Source organism: Carassius carassius, chromosome 31 (genome assembly GCF_963082965.1).
Source record: "Carassius carassius chromosome 31, fCarCar2.1, whole genome shotgun sequence".
In the NCBI taxonomy this organism is placed as follows: domain Eukaryota; kingdom Metazoa; phylum Chordata; class Actinopteri; order Cypriniformes; family Cyprinidae; genus Carassius; species Carassius carassius.
In genome coordinates, this window is record NC_081785.1 from 29,821,893 (window position 1) to 29,838,029 (window position 16,137).

At 36.8% G+C, this 16,137-nt stretch overlaps 1 protein-coding gene across 1 annotated transcript in view; it reads right to left on the reverse strand.

Moving 5' to 3' along the window:
* The window catches only part of dph6 (diphthamine biosynthesis 6), a 137,826-nt gene that overhangs the window by 77,219 nt on the left and 44,470 nt on the right, over positions 1-16,137 (reverse strand). The window lies entirely within an intron of this gene.

Here is a 16,137-nt window from a genome sequence, read left to right on the forward strand (position 1 = left end):
CAAGCCTTCCCTCATATCCCAGTGATCTCGGGTATTTGCACATGATTTAATCTTCTTAAGAAATCTGAAATGAGATTAAACTGGATATATAGAAGGATTTCAGTGAAAAAGGTCTGATTGACTGAACCAAACTGATTTTGTTTATAAATACTAGATTTCAGAACACTACTGTACTTTTGCAGTGTAGTGTGACTGTAGTTTAACTAGTCAAGACTGTTGTTAGACAGTCTGTGCATTAGTTGAGGTTACAACCGTTAATATGTGAGTCAATGTATCGTTCAATGTATCGTTCAATGTATCGTTCAATGTATCGTTCAATGTATCGTTCAATCAACCAAAACGCACACTTAGCATGCATCTTGAATACTGCTCCGGAGCGGTGATTGAGGCTAAGTGTATCCCATCATGCATCATGGTCTGGAAATAAATAGTGAGACTTTTAGCCGAGATTTTGCGAGTGCAAGTTAAATATTAATAATAAACAAGTACTGCAAATAATTTGGTAGTAAAACCTAAAGTGTTGCACATTTTATTGATGCACCGATGAGAATGTGTGTTTTGTACAACATTTGCAACTGCTTGTTCTCACTTAATTAGATACATCACAATATTTAAATGGTATTATCTGTTATAAAGACTACTGAAAAGACATTTAGATGTATTTTTATTTTTTTAAATGCAAAGTATTGAAAATCAATAACTTTTTAAAATGTAACTTAATAAAAGCAGCGTGTGTCCTCTTCTCCACATGAGTCTTGGGTCAACCACTCGATAAATTCCCTCCACAGGAGACAAGACGAATCTGTTAAAATCATGAGGAGAGAACACAACGGCAGTGAAGAGACGAGCGATCCCAGAGCAGAGCATGATGACTGACTTCTCGCACACATCCGGGTCTTTCTCAGAAACGAGCTCCAGCACACGTGAACTGCTTCAGAAAGCAGCCGCCACATGGGAAACATTATTTCCCCCAATCAGACTTATTATCTGAACCAGCACCCTTTGAAAAGATGTGCTAGACAAAGAAAAAGCAGACAACACTCTCTTAAAAGCACATAATACCACTAGTACTGGATGTGATTGTTTATTTGAACTTTTAATGTTTTTGAATCCAAAGCTCTGGCCTTGAAGCTCTAACACGGCCCAGATGTGTGTGTTGAAAAGACAGTTATTTCCACTTTCCCATCGTCTTGTCTAAAATCACAGAACATTTGACAATTGCAATTTTCCGCTGTGTTTTCGCTGCGCCTGTCTCCTCTGTAACGTGTCCTTTGCATGAAAACCCACACATGCTTCTCTTCTTCAGTTCAGATGTAACCCAAGCGCAGATCCAGGGTCATCAGAGCAATATATATAATTGTTACTTTGTGTCCCTGGTACTCTGGATACATCAGATGGGGAAATATATTTTTAAACAATTGAAAAGTAATCTGGCATGGGAAAACATTAAAAGAGGAATCCCTGCAACTGGCTGTCATTAACGGCAGTGTTTCCTGAGAAAGACCCATGTAATACTCTCAGACAGTTCTCTGTACTTGATTAAAGTGGTGACCGTTTAAAAATACTGTGTGTCATTTCAAGCAGACCTCAACCTGTGACAAACCATAAAAACACACAACCCAAGGCCTCGCTGTGAATTCTGGTCGACGCGTTAACAGCTACGCTTCAAATGAGAAACCGTATAGTGACCTAGAGTTTACGACCCAGACCTGTTGCTCCGCAGCGATTGATTGTCTGGAGAGAAAACAGCAGCGCTCTGTCCCAGCAGTATGTCAAGAAGAAGGTGATGCATTTCTGCCCTGAGAGGCCTGTCGGAGGATCCTCAGCCCGCTCGGTTTATTAGTGGATTTCATTCACTGGTCCAATCTTCCCTGCCCTAGGAGTTCTGTGATTAAAGTGTATAAAAAGCAGGGTGCTCCACTAAACCGGCGTGATTTACGCAGCTGTCACCTCCGCACAGACCAACTGGGCTTTCAGGCAGTGCTGGAGAACTAATGAAAATGAAAGAAGGAGGAGGGGGTCCACAAGGCCACGTGTGCGCTGACTGTCCAATGATCCTGTCCAACTTAGTTCTCACCTGATTCATCTGTTTGCAGACATCTGTCTAATGCTTTAAGAGCCAGCCAGTGAGTCGATGCGCTCCTCTCACTCACACGAATACTGTACATAACTCCACACCCGTCCCGTCTCTGCCATTAGCCTCTGGCTCACCCCGGGTCACGGACGGTTCATGGACGCGTGCCAGTAAAGATCGCTGCGGATGGACGGATGCAGCCTCCACACACTGTTTATTATTATTAAAACTCAACGAGAGCAGGGATATCTTCAGACGTGATGCAGATGTCTCGCATCTGCACGTTTGTTTCTGAGCAGGAATAGACAGACAGACCGAAAAGTTCATGGCCAGAAATCAACACTGTCATAATTTACTTTCTTCTGCACAGAATGGCTGAGCAGCTCCAAATAAAGAACCCTAATAATAGCATTCGAAATATCTTATCTTCAGATAAATTGGCCAAACGACATGTATATCTGTACATTTGTTACCTTAAAGTGCTATTTTTTTCCTGGTGAACTAGTTTGGTTGGTATAAAGATTAAAGTATTAAGGTTGATTCAGTGGCATTAAATTAGATTTTTGATGTCAATAAAACAGTTACTTTATTCAGTCAATCACTGGAGTACCTTTTACAAAAAAAAAAAAAAAAAGACTATTTCATGTCATGTTAAATTCAGTGTTACTTGCTGTTTATTTGCTGTAAATCCTACACCATTTTTTTATCAGTATGTATGTTATAGTTTTTGGCTGTTTTCTGTGTTCTGACTCATGTCTTTTATTTTGAAGTCTGCTGAGTTCCTGTTTCCTGTGTATTTGTGTCACTGATTCCAGTTGTGTTTTGTTTGTTCATTTGCGTCTGAGTGCTCATATAAACCTGGGTTTTTTTGTGTTGATTGTTGAACCATGTATTTTTTTTATTGATACAGTCGGTTTATATTTAAAGTCATGCAGTTGCACGTTATGTGTAAATTGTGAATAATTACCAGCAACTTACCCTAAACCCAATCCAGTTACACTTTAATTTACTGTTTCCTTGTTACAGTGTGATGATACCTAAATTTAACAACATGTACTTACTATAACATTAGCGTTTGGCTTAGGGTTATTGCATCTAATTATAATTTTTTTATTGTTTTTATTGTAAGTACTGTATATATAACATATGTAACAAGGGCACAGAAGCAGTCATCAGTAGCAAAGATATATTTGTAGCAATAGACAACAATACATTGTATGGGTCACAATTATACATTTCTCTTTTATGAATCATTAGGATATTAAGTAAAAAACCATTAGGATATTAAGTAAAGATCATGTTCCATGAAGATATTTTGTAAATTTCCTACTGTAAATATATCAAAACTTCATTTTTGATTAGTAATATGCATTCCTAAGAACTTCACTTGGACAACTTTAAAGATGATTTTCTCAATATTTAGACCCCCCCCCCCCCCCTCAGATTTCAGATTTTCAGATAGTTGTATCTCAGACAAATATTGTCCTCCTAACAAACCACACATCAATGGAGAGATGATTTATTCAGCTTCAGATGATGCATAAACCTCAATTTAGAAAAAATTACCCTTATGAATGGTGTTGTGCTCCAGGGTCACATTTGTGTAATTACACTGTAACAATGCCACCTTAAAATAAAGTGTAACCAAATAAATAAATAAATACATAAATAAATAAACAATTAAATAAATGCCGTTCTCCAGACTAAAATGCAACATCATTCTATTTTTGTTAAAAACACACTGATACAAAAGTTTCTGTAAAGCTTTTTAAAGAATGTAAACTATTTTAATTAATTTAATTGGCCATTTAATTTAATTGAATTAATATTCAAAATGCTTTGATGTTTTTGTATGTTGTCTTTTTTAATTTATACTAAAGTGTCCCACTACAGTTCAACATGTGTTAAATGAATAATCAGAATAACCATGAAAACTAGTTTTGTTGGCATAATATAAAGTGCTTAGGTTAATTCAGCAATATAAAATATTTTTGACTTTTTTATTTCAATAATAAATAAATTAATGGATGAATGATTAGATACAATAACCTAAAATGGTAACATCTGAATGAACTGGGTTCAAGTCAAAAATATTCTTTATTTTGCTGAATCAACCTCAACACATGAATTTATACTAACAAAACCAGTTTTATGATGTAAATCAAGTAGAAACAGCTCTTAAGTATTTATACATGCGTTGAACAGTTCAGTCCCATGATTCTGTGGGAAAGCACTGGATACTGTTATTAAGCGCTTATGAGTGTCTGTCAATTATCTGTGCCATTAACTCAATAATACAGCAGTGAAGCTCAATTCACCTCCTACGAAAAACTCTGCTTTAAAGAACATTTCCTTTCTTGCTCATATGCATCTATGCTCTCTGCACAAAGATGAATAATTTGTTAATAAAGTACATTAAATATAGTCTTATTAAATCCCCTGTGTGAAGAAGCTCGTGATAATTGAGATATTAATGACGTGATCATTCTCTCATAGCCGACTGAAAGCGGTTGATGAAGGTGACTTGTCTGTGAGCGGTTTGGGGAAACTGGTTTAACAGCTCTTAGTTTTAATAGAAATGATTCAGGACTCATCCAAACGATTCTGAGTCAACTTCATCATGTGCTTAATCAGGGAAGACGTTAAAACAAACAAAAACTGAAACTTTTTTGGCATAATTTGGGTGTTTTAATGAAAACAGAATACATTGTTGCTATAAATGTGCATTTTTATTGGAATTTTAATATAAAAAATTCAGGACCTCATCAGGACAAAAAAAATATTTTTCAAATCTGACACTGCACAAAACATAATAATGCATCAAACTTAATGTAATTTCTAATCATTGACTTCTCCAAGACTGAAAATAATATAAAAAGTATATATATATATATATATATATATATATATATATATATATATATATATATATATATATATAATATATATATATATATATATACAGTGACAATATGTAAACATTTGAAGGGATAGAATCCTCAAAACAAATTAATTGTTGCTAGTTATAATCAGGACTGGTGTTGCTTTAAACAAATGTCAGTGAAAATGAAAAGAAAAAAATATTAATATAGACTTTTTTGACAATTACATATTTGTCATCTAAGGACCTTCTGTGTAACTTTTTTAAATAAATGCAGAAGGGTTAAAGTTAAATGTGTGTTCTCCTGCTATTTATACTTTGAACTTGTAATTGTGTAGTATGAATATAATTCACTCTTTTTAAGTCCCTTTAGATAAAAATGCCCCTGAATGAATAAATGTAAAGCAGATTTGACCAAATTCTTTGGATGGAAAATAATGTATAAAAACCAGAGATTCGAAACAGAATGTTATGTACAGTATATAATCAGAAATATATTCCCTTGTTATCAATAAACAGTGAGTTGCTCTAATCAAGCTTTCTTCTTCAGCTCAGTTTATTGTTTATTTTAATGTTTATTTTTCTGAACTCTGTTCAGACTGAACTTTTAGTATTGAGTTGCTCAGGCCCTTGAGGAAACACATGTGTTCTTCTACTGGTCTGAGATCAGTGGTTGAGAGTACTGCTGGCCGGTGGCTCCTCTCTCAGAGATGTACAATAGCCGGACAAAGAACAATCAGAGAAAAGGAAGGACAGGAGCCAAGAACACACTGACAGATTGATGATGGCATGAAGTGCTCTATTTTAAACCTGATTGAACACTTCCAGTCACTCAGGTCAGGACGCACCCATCAGACGCATGAGGGACGCTCTGAGTTCACAACAATCAATGAAGGGAAATGACTCTGGTGCTCCTCATTTGTGGTCCTCACGGTCAAAAGTGACTCCTGAATTTTAACTCATTGTAATGCATTTTTGTTCAGTAAGATTATTTTTCATTTATACAAATCATTACAAAGCAACTTTACAGAAAATTTTGTTTCTACAATATTTAGTAGTAGCTTATAAGTGGTGACTGTCAGTTTGTGCGCGTATGACAGGATTTTTAGAAAAATTAATACAAGACAGTCAGCAAGACAATGAACATTATTAACAGCAATTATTATATGATGCAGTCACACATGTAGCAATAATTGTTAGTTCTGTTGTTGATTCAGGGTCAGCATCATCTGGGGTCCTCTGAGGGTCAGCATCATCTCTTCTCAGGTGTTCTGGATCCAGACTGGAGCTTGTGTAAATCCTAGTTACCACGGGATGAAGATCCCAGCAGAAACAGAGAAACAAATAGAGACATCATTAGCATAGCTGCTGATCCAACAGAGTAAAATTAATTAGTTTAACCCAAGCTAAAGAATAAGGATGTGCATTTGATCAGATACAACTGCAGTCACTATTTAAGAGATACATTATTCGAATGCTTGGCGAAAGAGATGTGCTTTTAATCTAGATTTAAACAGAGAGAGTGTGTCTGAACCCCTAACATTATCAGGAAGGCTATTCCAGAGTTTTGGAGATAAATATGAAAAAGCTCTACCTCCTTTAGTGGACTTTGCAATCCTAGGAACTACAACCCGAATTCCGGAAAAGTTGGGACGTTTTTTAAACTTTAATAAAATGAAAACTAAAGGAATTTCAAATCACATGAGCCAATATTTTATTCACAATAGAACATAGATAACGTAGCAAATGTTTAAACGGAGAAATTTTACACTTTTATCCACTTAATTAGCTCATTTAAAATGTAATGCCTGCTACAGGTCTCAAAAAAGTTGGCACGGGGGCAACAAATGGCTAAAAAAGCAAGCAGTTTTGAAAAGATTCAGCTGGGAGAACATCTAGTGATTAATTAAGTTAATTGATATCAGGTCTGTAACATGATTAGCTATAAAAGCTTTGTCTTAGAGAAGCAGAGTCTCTCAGAAGTAAAGATGGGCAGAGGCTCTCCAATCTGTGAAAGACTGCGTAAAAAAAATTGTGGAAAACTTTAAAAACAATGTTCCTCAACGTCAAATTGCAAAGGCTTTGCAAATCTCATCATCTACAGTGCATAACATCATCAAAAGATTCAGAGAAACTGGAGAAATCTCTGTGCGTAAGGGACAAGGCCGGAGACCTTTATTGGATGCCCGTGGTCTTCGGGCTCTCAGACGACACTGCATCACTCATCGGCATGATTGTGTCAATGACATTACTAAATGGGCCCAGGAATACTTTCAGAAACCACTGTCGGTAAACACAATCCGCCGTGCCATCAGCAGATGCCAACTAAAGCTCTATCATGCAAAAAGGAAGCCATATGTGAACATGGTCCAGAAGCGCCGCCGTGTCCTGTGGGCCAAGGCTCATTTAAAATGGACTATTTCAAAGTGGAATAGTGTTTTATGGTCAGACGAGTCCAAATTTGACATTCTTGTTGGAAATCACGGACGCCGTGTCCTCTGGGCTAAAGAGGAGGGAGACCTTCCAGCATGTTATCAGCGTTCAGTTCAAAAGCCAGCATCTCTGATGGTATGGGGGTGCATAAGTGCATACGGTATGGGCAGCTTGCATGTTTTGGAAGGCTCTGTGAATGCTGAAAGGTATATAAAGGTTTTAGAGCAACATGCTTCCCTCCAAACAACGTCTATTTCAGGGAAGGCCTTGTTTATTTCAGCAGGACAATGCAAAACCACATACTGCAGCTATAACAACAGCATGGCTTCGTCGTAGAACGATAAGGCAAGAATGGGACCAAATTCCAACAGCAAAACTCAAGCAACTCATAGCCTCAATGCCCAGACGTCTTCAAACTGTTTTGAAAAGAAAAGGAGATGCTACACCATGGTAAACATGCCCCGTCCCAACTATTTTGAGACCTGTAGCAGAAATCAAAATTGAAATGAGCTCATTTTGTGCATAAAATTGTAAACTTTCTCAGTTCAAAATTTGCTATGTTATCTATGTTCTATTGTGAATAAAATATTGGCTCATGTGATTTGAAAGTCTCTTAGTTTTCATTTTATTAAAATTTAAAAAAACGTCCCAACTTTTCCGGAATTCGGGTTGTCCCAAAAGTCCAGCGTTTTGTGACCTTAGGGTGCGTGATGGATTGTAGCGTGGTAGAAGGTTAGTTAGATATGCAGGAGCTAAACCATTAAGGGCCTTATAGGTAAGAAATTATAATTTGTAACTGATACAGAACTTAATAGGTAGCCAGTGCAGAGACTGTAAAACTAGGGTAATATGATCATATTTTCTTGACCTGGTAAGGACTCTAGCTGCTGCATTTGGGACTACTTGTAGCTTGTTTATTGAAGATGCTGGACAACCACCTAGAAGTGCATTACAATAGTCCAGTCTAGAGGCCATGAATGCATGAACTAGCTTTTCTGCATCAGAAACAGATAACATGTTTCGTAGCTTGGCAATGTTTCTAAGATGGAAGAATGCTGTTTTTGTAACATGGGAAATATGATTTTCAAAAGACAAGTTGCTGTCTAATTGTAATGAATGAAACTTCCTAATCATCGGGAAGAAGGAGGCGGGAACCGGCGGACAATCAACATGAAACTTTAATAATTCAAAATAAACACAAAACAGCGCACCAGCCCCTCACGGACGACTGATGCGCCCAAAATAAAACCAAAACCTAAAATAAAGCCCAGGCCTGGTCCTCTCTCGTCCTTCACTGTCGTCGCTCCAGTTTTACATCCTTCCATCTCCTCCGTGGGCCTCGAGACCTGTGGGTCGAACAGTTGTAGCTCATCTCCAATCACTCCACCGGCCTCGCTCCCACGTCCCTCGGCCCCGCCCCACTCGTCACACTAATATAACACCCAGAGTTTTGACTGTAGAGGAAGTAACAGTACATCCATCTAGTTGTAAATTGTAATCTACAAGATTCTGTGTACTGCTTTTGGTCCAATAATTAATATCTCTGTCTTACCTGAATTTAATAGGAGAAAATTATTGTTCATCCAATCTTTTACATTTTTAACACACTCTGTTAGCTTAGATACTTTAGAAGTTTCATCTGGTCTTGTTGAGATATATAGCTGAGTATCATCAGCATAACAGTGGAAGCTCATTCCTTATTTTCTAATAATATTACCAAGGGGCAACATGTATATTGAAAATAGAAGGGGACCTAGGACGGATCCTTGTGGCACGCCATATTTTACTGATGATAAATGAGATGACTCCCTATTTAAGTAAACAAAATGGTAGCGATCGGACCGGTAGGATCTAAACCATCATAGAGCTTGCCCTTGAATACCTGTAAAGTTTTGTAATCGATCTATGAGTATGTCATGATCTATGGTGTCGAACGCAGCACTAAGATCAAGTAAAACTAGAAATGAGATGCAGCCTTGATCTGACGCAAGAAGCAGGTCATTTGTAATTTTAACAAGTGCAGTTTCTGTGCTATGGTATGAAATTCTTCATACAGATATTTTTTGTGCAGGAAGGAGCTCAATTGAGCAGACACAACTTTTCTAAAATTTTAGACATAAATGGAAGATTTGATATAGGCCTATAATTTGCCAGGTCACTAGGATCTAGTTTTGGTTTCTTAATAAGAGGCTTAATAACCACCAGGTTGAATGGTTTTGTGACGTGACCTAAAGATAACGACTGTCAGGGTAGGGTGCGGGGATGAACTCAAATGCAGACAGATGTCACAGCAACTTAGTTAATTATACAAAAACAGGAAAACAAAACCCACGAGGGGGCAAAACAAGGGCAAGACTGACGAGAGGTAAACTAGACTAACACTTGACAAACTACACTATAACAAAAACAGGATCACACTACTACTTAGACAAGACTTTCAATAGACTTACTCACAGACAGATCTCACACAGGTTGACACGCAATGTAGACAGTATTTGACAATATTAGACAATGATTGACAATGAACCGACAAAGGGACCGAGAAACACACGAGGTTATAAAGGGAGGCTACTAATGAACACAACAGGTGGAACAGGTAAATCAATGATGACAAAACTAGGGTAACAAGGGGGGCGGGGCAAGGAAACGAGACAACACAAGCACGTGACCCAAAGACAAGGCCATGTGCTTGTACACAAAACACGGGCCTGTCATGATCCTGCCACAAGACTAGAGAAAAATCAGGACATGAAGGCAGAAACATGACAAACGACGAGTTAATAATATTGAGAAGCGGATCTTCTGCTACAGGTAACAACTCTTTCAGTAATTTAGTGGGTACAGGATCTAATAAACATGTTGTTGGTTTAGATACAGTGATAAGTTTATTTAGCTCTTCATGTCCTATAGTTGTAAAGAACTGCAGTTTATCTTTGGGTGCGATGGATGAAACTGAAGTGTTAGACGCTGTAGAATCTACATTCGCTATTGTATTTCTAATGTTATCTATTTTATCAGTGAAGAAATTCATAAAGTCATTGCTATTAAACGTTGATGGAATATGTGAATCAGGTGGCGTCTGGTAATTTGTTAATTTAGCCACTGTGCTAAATAAAAGCCTTGGATTGTTTTGGTTATTTTCAATGAGTTTGTGGATATGCTCTGCCCTAGCAGTTTTTAGAGCCTGTCTATAGCTGGACATACTGTATTTCCATGCAATTCTAAAAACTTCCAAGTTAGTTTTTCTCCATTTGCGTTCAAGACTACGAGTTACTTTCTTGAGAGAGTGAGTGTTACTGTTATACCATGGCACAGTACGTTTTTCTCTAACCTTTTTCAATTTGATGGGGGCAACAGCTTCTAATGTATTAGAGAAAATAGTGCCCATGTTGTCAGTAATTTCGTCTAATTCATGTGTGTTTTTGGGTACAAATAGCAGTTAAGATAGATCAGGCAGGTTATCTGCGAATCTGTAATAACTCTTAACCTCAACATGATCCCTGACACATCACTTACCCCTCCACATGTCATATTTCGACGTAACCTACGCACAGTTTCACCCTCCCGGCTATCTGCAATGGTTTCATCTTCACTTCCTTCCCCTAAACTGTTTGCATCTTTGGACGCGAACAGTGCTACTGATACTTTCTGCTCCACTCTTACATCTTGTTTAGACACTGTTTGCCCCTTATCTTCCAGGCCAGCCCGGAACACCCCTTCTGCCCCTTGGTTATCTGATGTTCTACGCGAACACCGTTCTAAGCTTAGAGCTTCTGAAAGGGTGTGGCGCAAGTCCAAAAATACTACTGACCTTATTGTGTATCAGTCACTCCTATCTTCTTTCTCTGCTAATGTCTCCTCTGCTAAAATGACATACTACCATAACAAAATTAACAATTCATCTAACTCTCGCATGCTTTTTAAAACATTTTCCTCACTTCTTTGTCCTCCTCCTCCCCTCCTGCTTCATCTCTAATAGCTGACGACTTTGCAACATTTTTCATTATTAAAATAAACACATTAGTGCACAATTTTCAACACCACAATCAGTCAAGCTCATATCACCAGCAAACTTACACTTTACATCCTTCTCTTCACTCTCTGAGGCAGAAGTCTCAAAACTCATCCTTTCTAATCACCCTACAACTTGCCCGCTTGATCCTATTCCATCTCATCTCCTTCAAGCCATTTCTCCTGCAGTTGTACCTGCACTCACTCACATCATCAACACATCCCTCCACACTGATGTTTTGCCCTTATCATTTAGACAGGCACGTATAACTCCACTACTTAAGAAACCCAACCTCAACCCATCTATTTTAGAGAACTACAGACCAGTTTCCGTTCTTCCTTTTATTGCAAAAACACTTGAATGAGCTGTGTTCAACCAAGTCTCTACATTTCTCACACACAACAACCTCCTTGACAGCAACCAATCTGGCTTCAGAAGTGGACATTCAACTGAGACTGCCTTGCTCTCAGTTGTTGAACGTCTAAGACTGGCAAGAGCAGAATCCAAATCTTCAGTACTTATCCTGCTTGATCTGTCAGCTGCTTTTGACACGGTTAACCACCAGATCCTCCTATCAACCCTACTGGCAAATGGCATCTCAGGAACCACACTTCAATGGTTTGAGTCTTACCTATCAGATAGGTCCTTCAAAGTATCTTGGAGAGGTGAGGTGTCCAAGTCTCAACATCTATCTACTGGGGTGCCTCAGGGCTCAGTTCTTGGACCACTTCTCTTCTCTGTCTACATGGCATCGTTAGGTTCTGTCATTCAGAAACATGGCTTTTCATACCACTGCTATGCTGATGATACTCAACTCTACCTCTCATTCCATCCTGATGATCCGACGGTAGCTATTCGCATCTCAGCTTCGCATCTCAGCATTTCTTGCGGGATGATGGACCATCACCTTCAACTCAACCTTGCCAAGAGAGAACTGCTTGTGATTCCAGCAAACCCATCGTTTTATCACAATTATCAAGTTAGGCACATCAATCATAACTCCTTCAAAAACAGCTAGAAGCCTTGGAGTTATGATTGATGATCAGCTGACTTTCTCAGACCACATTGCTAAAACTGTCTGATCCTGCAGATTTGCTTTATTCAACATCAATAAGATCAAGCCCTTTCTTTCGGATCATGCTGCACAACTCCTTGTTCAAGCTCTTGTTCTGTCCAGGCTGGACTATTGCAATGCTCTCTTGGCAGGTCTTCCAGCCAGTTTTATCAAACCTTTACAATTAATTCAGAATGGGGCAGCAAGATTAATTTTTAATGAGCCAAAAAGAATACACGTCACACCTCTGTTTATCAATTTGCACTGGCTTCCAATAGCTGCTCGCATAAAATTCAAGGCATTGATGTTTGCCTACAAAACTACCACTGGCTCTGCACCCATTTACCTAAATTTGTTACTTCAGACTTATGTGCCCTCTATAAGCTTGCGTTCTGCAAGTGAACATCGCTTGATTGTGCCATCCCAAAGAAGCACAGTCACTTTTACGGACTTTTAAGTTAAATGTTCCTCCTGGTGGAATGAACTCCCCAACTCAATCCGAGCAGCTGAGTCCTTAGCCATCTTCAAGAATCGGGTTAAAACACATCTCTTCCATCTTTATTTGACCCTCTAACTTTAACACTCACTATTCTAATTCTATTCTTAAAAAAAATCTAACTACCTTTCTAATCTTTTTATATTCTATTTTCTTTTCAATCATTATGCAATTGTATATGTATGTGTGTATGTATGTGCAAAGACCTCTAACTAGCTTGCTCTATTCTTTTTTATTTTTATTTTTTTATTCTATCTGTTTTCTTTTTATTTATTATATTATTTAAAATCCCATGCTATGTGTACTGTGTTAACCTAACTGAGACTTGTTATAGCACTTGTATATCAATGCTCTTTTTGTTGTTTTTGATTGCTTCCACTGTCCTCATCTGTAAGTCGCTTTGGATAAAAGCGTCTGCTAAATGAATAAATGTAAATGTAATGTAAATTTAATACTTTTCCTCTTTTCTTTCGTATTTTGACATGATTTCATGACACTAATTAATATTTATGCAGTAATTATGATGAATTTATGCTAATTTTTTTAATTAGATTTTTATATTACTTTTCAACGAATGCAGTATTTCATGTGAAAATAGAAGCCAGATTAGTTCCATCTGGTGGGAATAAAATAAGAAAAAAAAAATTTCAATTCCATTGTTTATTCCATGGATTCATATATAGCTCTAAATAAAAGGCCTGTAAACTCTCTTCTTGTTTTTTAGACATAAATACTTATTTTTATATTAATTAACTGTCACCCGTCCCCTCTGTGTGATGCCTACATTTACTTCACTATATTACAATTATATCTAATCTAATCTTGACAAACTATATATCGTTGGAAAGGTCTAAGACTCCCAAATATATATTTTACCAATGTTTTTTTTGTTAAAAATTATGTAGGAAAAGTAATCGATTAATTTATGACAAGAGTGCACCCTCAAAAATCAAAAAAATTATAACTGGAGTTTTGACCTTTGTTTAAAAAAAAAAGACTTCTTTGTTGCCTTTTTTCTATCACATTTTAGAAGTCATCAGAAATTATATTTCGACTGAAAACTTAAAATCTCAAAATTCATCCTTTAAAACCCATTTTAAAATCAGACATTGCATTACCATGTAAATGGTACATCAATATCATGTTACAAAATATTTTCATTTCAAAATTCAAAAATTAAATTTTGGATCGTGCACTACAAAGTCAATGTTCAAAAATGTGAGTGACTGTTAAGGGGTTTAAGTTGTTGGGGGTTGGATAGATATTTGGACATTCTCAAAGACAACTTTTTGTAAAGGTTTAGTTTTTTTTTATGTTGATTTGAAGTGTCAGTTTTTTTATTATTAATATTACAGTCAAACCTGAACACAGAGAAAGCATTTTGTCACACAAAGATTTGAAATTATATATAAATGTAACATAAATTAACATAATTGTCTTATCAGAGCTTAATTTTTCTGGGTTTGATCTTATTTCAAACTCTTATTTGTGTCACAGTCGCACCAGTTCATAGGTGTGTGTGTGTTTGTGTGGATGTGTTGGTTTTGCATTCTTGATGTTTTAGTTTTTCACCCTGTCATTGCTGTGTACTTTTCTCTGCATTGTGTCAGATTTATAGATTGTACAAAAAAAAAATGTTTTTGTGTTTTCGTCGATTTCCTATTAATTTTCTTGTGGTCCTATGGTTTTTTACAAGCACTTAGTCTGCTCGAATCATGCCCTCAATTTTTGTGTGTGTTTAAATTCCAAATGTCATAAAAGTCACTAAGTTTCATACCCTTCTGATGAAGCTGTGCTTTTAAAAAATTCTAAACAGATTTTTTTTTTTGATCAAAGGTGAAGGTAGAGCACCAGAGGGTTAATTAAAGTGCATTTTTATATGGGTATAATGGAAAGTCTGAATTTCATTCAGTTTGTGTAAAAGCAAATGACACTCCACAGAAAAATAAAATATTAAAATAAAAAATAAAAAAATAAAAGAAACAGTTTTGTTTAAATATTATTTTGGTTAGATGTGCGCAACATACAGAACTTATTCTGGGTTTTATTCATTTTTCAGGTGTGTTTTTCTTTTTTATTAGTACATAACAGAAAATATGATGCATATAAAAAATAGACATCACAATAAATATTACAGTTTTTAAAGGTTGCCTTTATTTATAGTACATAAGACAAATTAAACATGGACTAGCAAAATGTTTTTATGTTTAAGGTGAAAGTAAGATAAAAAAAAAGCAAATAAAATAAATAAAATAAAATAAAATATTAACCTTTACAATAATTATAATTTTGGCTTATGTCTAAGGAAATTATTTGAAAAGTTGTTTATCATTTTCTCTTCATTATGTTGTTCCAGACCCATGTGACTTTCCTTCTACTGTGAAACACAGAAGGAGATATTTGTCAAAGTGTCTGGGCCGTTCTTTTCCATTTGTAAATGTGAACTTGGACAGAAAACACAATATAATGTGTTTATGATATTGTTTATGATGTATGATCATATTCCACATCATCTGAAGTTATAAGGCAGTGGTGAGAGTTTCACAGATGGTGTTTAAATGTGTGCTTTAAACGAATTTCTTTGCCTTTGGTGTGAAGTGAAGGACATCTCTGCTGTCTAGTTTCTATGACATGACATAAATGAAGAGGACATTTGTGTAAATCACACAGAATATAACTTTGAACGTGTGTATCACTGTGTGATCTGTGAGCTTTGTGAAATTAATGAATGAATGTACTCTTTTATCCCCTGAGGGAAATGTTTTTGGTGCATGTACATTGACAAATACATTGGATCATAAATAGAAAATACAAATGAGAACAAATACAATAAAAACATGACCCCTGACCTTCACAAAACACTGATGTGTTCCGTATGTTGCAGGAGTTTCTGCGAGCGCTTAAGCTAGCGGTGGGGAGCAATCAATGACCGATTGCAATCTTGTTTGCTGTTTTTCCATACTTCTCATTAGTGCTCCGCATTCCTGCAGTAATTCACAGCAGCGGACACCCATCTGCTGGCTCTCCGGCGTTCGCAGCGCAGGGGCCCATAGAGGCCCGCATTAGCAGCTGTTGGCCCCGGCCCCACTCCATTCCACCACGGAAAACTGTGATTATGGAAGCTGATTGCCATGTCTGTGATGACGATAAGAAGCCGACATGGAGTGCCAAACCATTTCAGTGCATC